Genomic DNA, 9458 nt, shown 5'->3' with positions numbered 1-9458 from the left:
CTATACTTTTATTTTTCTATTTAAGTATAGGATATATATATATAATGTTTATTTCTAGAAAAAAATTAGCAAAATTCTATTTTTAAAAACAAAAATTGTTTTATGCCTGCTTGTTTGTGTGTTTTTGGCTATTCAATTCTACAATCACTTGTTGATCATTTCAAGACAGTTGACCTATACAAATATGATAAAACATTTTCAAATGATTTTTATAGTTTGTTCTTATGTTGTGCTGTAACACCATTGTCCCAGGTTAGGGAAGGGTTTCAAGAGCAACCAAAAATTTGTTTAACCTGCCACATTCTTTGTGTGCCTGTCCCAAGTCAGGAGCCAGTAATTCCATAGAAGTCGTTGGTTTACTTATGTTATACATTTGATTTTCCCTACTTGTTTTGTTATAAATTATATAAATAAGGCTGTTAGTTTTCTCAAATGTTTTTGTTCATTTTTTTTCTTGTAGGGTAGGGACCTTTTATAGCGGACAATATATACAGTACTGGTTTTTATCATTCATAAGGGTGTACAGTTACCTAAAACTGCTTATATATCCACTTTATTCAAACTTTGGTGGATAGTTGTCTCATTGGCAATCATCATTATTTTTATATAAATATACATGATATAGGTCAAAACTGCATAGATCTATGCTATTTAGTTATTTTTTGTGTTGTTAGAGTTTCATTTCATCTGTAATAAACAGATAAAAATTCTTGAAACAATATGTTTTTTTCTACATGAACATCATAGATTATTTATTCCTTTCAAAATTCTGTGAATAAATAAATGGTGAATGGGTCCATGGGACACAGATTATGCCCCTGCTTGCATATAACATTTTAAGGGGTCATAAATCAAGAATGGTAAAAGTGACACACAGTACCCAAATAAGTACTTGATCTGAGTTTTGTGGTTATAAGCATTGTGTATAAGTTTCAATACATTTGGTTAAGCAAACTTAAGTTTATAGTGAACTAAAGCAAATAAACAGATGTGCCATGTGCACATGATACCTCCATCATATTTTCAAAGAATAAAGTTCAATAACTTCTTAATAAAATTGAAAATGGAAATGCAGGGAATATGTCAACAACCCGACCAAAGTGCAGACAACAACCAAAGTCCACCAATGGGTCTTCAACACAGTGAGAAAATCATGCACTATAAGTGTTTCTCTTTTCTCTTTTTTCATATAGAATAAACCTTTGGTTTAATGTTTGAAAGCTGGTTGCACACTAGTAATTGTTTGGGTCCTTAAATTAATAATAGCTTACTGTTGGGTGTGATCCAAGGCTCTGTACATGTGTTGAACGTGTTGAAGACTGTACTTTTATTTATTTATATGGTTTTTCTTTTACAAATTGTGACTTGGATGGAGAGTTGTCTCATTGGTAGTCATACCACATCTTCTTAAATCTAATATTATGTAAAAACATACAAGGATAAAACTAAATGCCCCCACCGCTATGACGGGGCATAACAAAATACATATACATTTGTATATATAGAGCATCAGGACTCTTATAAAGACTGAAAATGACAGTACCTTATTCTGTATTCTTTCATCTTATCCCCTGATTGCTGACATGAATTTTGGTTCTTTATTTCTTTTACTTCCAGGAAATTTTGGTATGAAAGCACCATCTTTCAAGCTAAGTGTACCCATGATTTGTGCTGGGCGTATGATAAATGATGACTGCATCTTTTGGTGTCTTTCTTGTAAAACAATAATGCAAAGCCTCTGTGTGTTGTTTAAATTTACAAATCATAGGAATTAACCAGTAACATATATTGTATTATAATTGCACTTCTGAAATAATCCTGACTAGTGACTGTACAGTTTCAGCATATTTTCCTTTGTTTTTAATTTTTCTGATATTTAGCTGAATGCAGGATCAATGAGAATATTCATGTGTGTGGCCAACAGGTACTTACAATCAGAGAACCTGAAAAAAAATTATCTGTTGAGTTCTTGACTAGTTTCATTTATTTATCCATTAAAGAGATAGAGCTTTATTAGAGTTTTGAAAGGTGGAAGCAGTATAATTACTTTAATACACTAAAATATGTAATACACAAGAAGTAATTGTAACAGGATGCTGTTACGAAGTCTCCCAAACAAAGCTCCCATAATTAGCCATTTCCATGGTCCCATATTTTATTAGATTTGTTATATTATCCCATACAAGAATATATAAGGTTTAGAGGTGGGGATCTCTACTGTTTACAAGTATTCTAACAAAAGGGTGTCGGGTAACCCCATAGACTCCCCCTATATTTAGTTTGATTGGTTAAATTGTCCCATTCAAGAATATATATGGTTTACGGGTAGGGATCTGAACCATTTACAAGTTCTCAAATAAGAGGGGGTGGGGGTAAACCCGAAGGACTTCCCTTTTATTTCATTTGATTTGTTTAATTGTCCCATACGAGAATATATATGGTTTAGGGGTGGGGTTCTGGATGGTTAACAAGTTTTCAAACAAGAGGGGGTGGGGGTGAACCCCAAAGAAATTCCATTTCTTTCATTTGATTTGTTTTATTGTCCCATACAAGAATATATATGGTTTAGGGGTGGGGATCTGGACAGTTTACAAGATAATAGCACATTCTCAAATTGAAGAGGGTGGGGGTTTCCCCCAGGGACTCACCCTATATTTGATTTGATTTGTTTTATTGTCCTGTGATCATTTCTGAAGACTGCATGGTGTTTATCACTTACAGTTTTCAAGTCATTTGAATTTTTTTTTAAATAAAATCCCATAGTGTAACCCCTCCCCTCTTTATGCCCCTTAAAATACCCCTTAACAGAAGGAAAGCTTCTATAAAAATGCTTGTTTTGGCCCCTTTTTGGCCCTTAATTCCTAAACTTTGGCCACATAACCCCTCAAATGAATTATAACCTTCTACTTGTGGTCTCAACATTGAGGTATACTTTCAGAGCAATTTAAATATGAAGGACGCCTCCGGGTGCGGGAATTTCTCGTTACATTGAAGACCTGTTGGTGACCTTCTGCTGTTGTTTTTTTCTATGGTCAGGTTGTTGTCTCTTTAATACATTCCCCATTTCCATTCACAATTTTATTGTATATTAAGTTATTATCCTGAAACTAGAAAAATGCTTGTTTTGGGCCCCTTTTACTAAACGGTTGGGACCATCATCCACAAAATTGATACCAACCTTCCTTTTGCGGTACTTTGAACCTTCTGAGAAAATTTCATAAAGATCTATTCAGTTTTAAAAACTTAAGTTATTATCCGGAAAACAATGTGTCTTCGGACGACAACGACCACGACATCATACCATTTTACAATCCCCCAAAAAAATTGGGGTCGTATAAAAACATAATAGATTTTATACCAATATGTGAATTAAAATATTAAGGTACAATGTAATGTATGTGCCCTGTTCCAAGTCAGGAGCCTATAATGCAGTGGTTGTCATTTGTTGATGTGTTACATATATTTGTTTTTTGTTCATTTTTTGTACATAAATTAGGTAGTTAGTTTTTTTTTTTTTCTTGTTTTACATTTGTCATTTTGGGGGCTTTTATAGCTGACTATGTGGTATGGGCAATCATACCACATCTTCTTTGTATAAGCATAAATAAAATAAAGTTAAATACAACATTTATAAGTGTTGACAATGGTTGATGTTAATTACATTTCTGATATATATCAGATTTTCTTGAGGAGAATATCTAAAATACATGATTTTATGAGGGCTTGGATCCCGCTGACATGTTTAATCCTGCCATCTTCTGTGCCTGTCCCAAGTCAGGAACCTGGACAATCAGTGGTTGTTGAATGTTGCTGTGTTGCATATATTTGTTTTTAGTTATTTTATTTGTATATTAATATTAAGGTCATTAGTTCTGAATGTTTTACAATTATAATTTCAGGGCCTATATATATGACTATGCAGTATGAGCTTTGCTCATTGTTGAAGGCTGTAATTTGACTTATAGCTAACTGACCGACGGAGGGACAGGTGTAAAACAATATGTCTGTCAACTTTTTTCTTACAATTTCATACATTTCCCATATCATTGACTATTTTATCATTACTTACATCTGTCCATTATTATGCTGTCTTTTAGGTTCACATTGCATTTCAAGCTGATGTTCAATACTTGCACAGTTGCACACCTAGAAAAAAAAATCTGCAAAATTAAGATAAAACAGTCTTGTGCAACTGTCACACTAATTTAGATCATACAGTCGTGTGAGTTTCTAACAGAAAATTTACATCACATCAATGAGAAATTGAAAAAAGTAAATAAAATTATACATTTGTCACTATCGTTGTTGAGGTCACATGAGTGATTTATCTGCCTTATTTTTACATGTTCACAAATCAGTATCCAGGAGAACTGTAAATATAGAGGCTTTGTACCCTCCCACTGAAATTTTGTGCTCTTAAGGAAACCAGGTGCTTTTTCTAAGTAAGGAAAGAGTTTATAAACTAGCTACCCATCATGTCCTCACATCTAATTTATAAAAGATGATTTTATTGATCATTGAAATGTGTATCAGAGTGAGAACTTTTCAATGTTCATTTTTTGGGGGAATATTATATTACCCCAATTTAATATTTTTATTGTCTTTAATTGAAGTAACTGAGACAGTACTGAAAATAAAATTTTCATATATCTCTTCATTTATCCTGGGGGATTAAAACCCATGAAATTGAAATTTTTCACACATAATTGACTAATAGTACTTAGTAATTGGGAATGTAAACATGTAATAATGTTTTCCCAGTAGGCAGTTTAACCAAACTTAAGATAGACAAGACATAATAAATCTATTATACTATATACACAGCATGCACAGGACATGTGCTCTTATCATAATGATGAACTAAGTCCATACTGTCACTGAGTGTCCCTTTAACAAATAATGCAAAGTTAAAAAAATTTATTTAGATTCTGTGATTTTTAAAAATTTTAAACATTCTTATAGTTTGCTTGAAATATATAATTATTTTATACCTAATCATCTGTAGATTTTGTTATTAATGAAAAAAAAAGAATTACCTTAACTGATTTATCAATATTGAGGTCACAAGGCTTTTTACCCTGATGATACATGTAGAAGCGTGTCTAGAAATTGCTTCAGATTACTTTTAAGCAAATTTAATAGAACAGTTTTGAACATTTAAAAGTACATGTAAATATTAATTACACACATTTTTGATGACCAACAATGTATTAAGAAATTTTCAAAGAACATATATATATATATATAGTTTAAAAATAAAAAGCACAAAAAAACACATTATAAATCGAACATTGTTTCTGTAAGCACTTTCACCGCATCACCTACAGTTCATCAGACAGAATTGTTATGGTTACTAGTAACAACTTGTGACGTTACCTTATAGTAATGTCATTCGGTAGTTTGTGTATATTACGGAATCTTATTCACGGACCGAATTTCATTTCCTATTTAAAGTCAGCTTATAATATACAGTTCAAGAAAATAGTGTTCCTTGGCTTTACGTGGAATTTTATCTTCCGTCCACATCTTAAACTAGAGGCTTTAAAGAGCTGCGGAGGTCACCTTGGTATATGTGCATATCATTATAAACGAAGGACACAGATGGATTCATGACAAAATGTGTTTTGATGATGGTGATGCGTTTGTAGATCTATCTTAGGATATAGGTACTAAGCAAGCGGGCATGATCGATTTTGACCTTACACGGTAACGAAAATCTTTGTTTTGCTTGATCAATATTCAATGTACATTTCTCAACATTTGAAATTCCTGCTCCCAAATAAATTTTGCATCGATTTTTTCCTATTCATAAAACAAATTTGTTATTCTAATAAGAACAATTAACTTGTACAAGCGCAAATAGTTGTGAATGTCAACACCAACTTTCAATTTCGATACAGTTATTGAGACATTTATTGTTTTATCTGAAAGAAACCTAATACAGGGCAAAAATAATAGTCACCAATCATAAACCTACTGGTGATTACTCATTCCTTGAAACATTTTGGGTAATAAACAAGTATAAAAATAATGTTTTTGTGTACGGTGTACAACAACATAACTATGCACCGTACATAAGGATTTCTGTGGTCAGCTAAACACCGTACACAACACTTTTTTAGGGATAAAATATCGAAAAATCAAATATGTATGAAAGATTTCAATGCCAATTATTGAAACAGCTATACACACACACATTGACCTTCTATCAGAAAAAGAGTTGCAATGAATATAGAATCATATCGAATGAGACGAGGGCCAACTTCTTTGACAAGTATTTGCACATGCTTTTACAATGTTTTAGTAATCCCTCTTGTTTTGGGAAACTAATGAGACATCTCTAACCATCATTTCTTAAAACAGCAATTATGTTTAGATTGAAGTACACATTGATATCATGTGAACAAAACAAAGTTTTTGTTACCGTATAAGATCAAAATCGCTCACGCCCGCTTGGTTAGTACCTATATCCGCTGTACGATGATACACTGTGATAAAGAACCCAAGAATCTAAATTACAAAAATTTACGAAAAAATTGACTATAAAGCATAAAGGGCAATCACTCGACATTAATGCGATTTAGTCATGCAGACTTTTTTGTAGGTCTTACTTTGCTGGATATTATTGCTGTTTACAGTTTATCTCTATCAATAATAATATTCAAGATAATAACCAAAAACTGCAAAAAAGCTCACTTGACCTTTCAGGTCAGGTGAGCGAAAAAGGGATATATTTTAAATTTTCTCTTTCCACATTGGTCAAAGTGTTCCTAAACATGGTGAGTTTCTAATTGACGGGTCCTTTATCTGCTGTTACTTTGTGAACTCTCTCTCTATCAATTAGTCTATTGGTTTGACCTATGTACTTATGATTACAAGTCACCAGGAACAGGTTGCACAATAAATATTTTTTTATGATTTACAGTTCATATAAAAAAGAAGATGTGGTATGATTGCCAATGAGACAACTGTCCACACAAGACCAAAATGACACAGACATTAACAACTATAGGTCACTGTACGGCCTTCAACAAAGAGCAAAGCCCATACCTAAAGTCAGCTATAAAAAGCCCTGTTCATGCTTTTATACTGTTTAATTGCTGTGCTTGATTTCAGAGTTTTACTTTGTCTCACTTCTAGCATTTCACACATTCCAAACCTGGGATCCTTGCATTTTTGTAAATTTCTGCCACCTTCTGTGTACTGAATTTTGCTCATGTAAGAAGTTTCTTCAGATTTGGTGCTTGTCGACAGCTCACAATAAGCTGTGATTCATTGAATCAGTGATTTTTTATTATCTCCCTTTAAAGGACACCTTTCACTGTGAAAAAGTCCTGTTATTGAATTTAGTCAACCTTGAATTTAATAGTACAAATGTACTTTATCATGAAATAATGTCCAATTAAAGGACACTTTTTCACAGCATCCGATAAATTAAAATAATATTATAGGGTTAATAATAAAAGGGTTATTGCATGAATATTGGGGAATATTGTCCAGAGTAGAATTTAATATTGCACGAGCTTGCGAGTGCAATTGAATATGTTCTACATGGGATAATATTCCCCAATATTCATGCAATAACCCTTTTATTGCATTGCACGCTTAATTACTGTTATTCCTGATATTCATATGATGAAATCATAATCTTTCATTCAGTTTAATTGAAGTCTGGAGCGGGCATGTCAGTTAACTGCTAGTACAATGTAGTCCATGTAGTCTGTTGTTATTTATGTATTATTGTCATTTTGTTTATTTTTCTTTGGTTAACTTACATCTTCTGACATCAGACTCGGACTTCTCTTGAACTAAATTTTAAATGTGCGTATTGTTATGCGTTTACTTTTCTACATTGGCTAGAGGTATAGGGGGAGGGTTGAGATCATATAAACATGTTTAACCCCGCCACATTTTTGCGCCTGTCCCAAGTCAGAAGCCTCTGGCCTTTAATTTGTTAGTCTTGTATTATTTTAATTTTAGTTTCTTGTGTACAATTTGGAAATTAGTATGGCGTTCATTATCACTGAACTAGTATATATTTGTTTAGGGGCCAGCTGAAGGACGCCCCTGGGTGCAGGAATTTCTCGCCACACTGAAGACCTGTTGGTGACCTTCTGCTGTTGTTTTTTCTACGGACGGGTTGTTGTCTCTTTGACACATTCCTCATTTCCATTCTCAATTTTATTATTTTTGGTTACTATCTGTGGGAAATATTATATTGCTATAGATGCAATAATAAGGGTTATTGCATGAATATATATTAGGGAATATTGTCCCGAGTAGAATTATATATATATTGCACAACCTTGCTAGTGCAATATATGTTCTGCGAGTAAAAATATTCTTAAGTAAAAATTGGTTAAAACTAAGATCTTGTCGTTGATTACGTCAGAATAATATCTAGTATATCATGTATATGAGGGCCTGGTGAGGTTTTAAGAAAACAGAAAAATCGGCCCTGAAATTAATTTAAATTTAAAAGAATATGGATTTAAAATGGTGCTTAATTATAAAATAAAGGAAAATCAAATTATGGGCAACAATGATTAAAAAATAAATATTTGATAATCCCACATGTCCCACTCTAAGCATTAAAACCCTCATTTATAACCCTTGACAATTTGTTCCCCTACGACTATGTTCATTGACTCTGGTACCAAACAAAACAAAATATGCATTAATATATATCATAGTGCACAGAAAATAATTTATATGTTGTGGTTCTAAAGTTTTATTCTCGCTATTTTAAATTCGTAGTACGTTTTCACAAGCAGGGAATTTAAAATATTTAAAGGAATCACTAATTCCAGAGAAATATGTCTGTTAGTGAATACATAATGTCAGTTTATTTATAAAAAAAAATCAAACAAATACTGAAAACTTCAGAATAAAGTAAATGTTAGTTATTCGCCGGTTGTCATGTTCATCGTGAATGAAAAAAAGTGATACCTTCACATATTTTGTTATTTTTATAGCTTTGAGTATAGACAGTAATGCATATAATTAACATTATTATGATGAAATAACATTGAACAGCAACTATTTTGAACGATTCTTTCCTGTTCAAATTGTAAAAACCTCAATAGCTTATGGGAGGCTGCGCCCCCTGGCCCCCTGCCTCGGTATAAACTGAAGGCAAGCTACACCACTGCTTTCTGTGGGAAATATTATATTGCTATACAATAATAATAGTAAGTCCAGAGTAATATTTTATTGCAGATTTTCATTGTGATTAAGTCACTAAAACAAGTATTTATATGTGAATGCCAGTCTTCACGCTGAGTGGCAGCCCTGGCAGCCCAGGCTTGTAAAATTGCTATTGGGCCTGTAAAAATCATATGTACAGGCCAACAGAATCTAAATAAAAATTTTCAAAAATTGAGCTCTGGGCCTGTAGATTTAACAGTTCATCGTGAAGACTGTAATGCCAGCATTTATTGTTTACAAAGAGTCTACAG

This window comes from Mytilus edulis, chromosome 8 (assembly GCF_963676685.1).
Source record: "Mytilus edulis chromosome 8, xbMytEdul2.2, whole genome shotgun sequence".
NCBI lineage: Eukaryota > Metazoa > Mollusca > Bivalvia > Mytilida > Mytilidae > Mytilus > Mytilus edulis.
Note: the sequence above shows the minus strand (reverse complement) of the source record.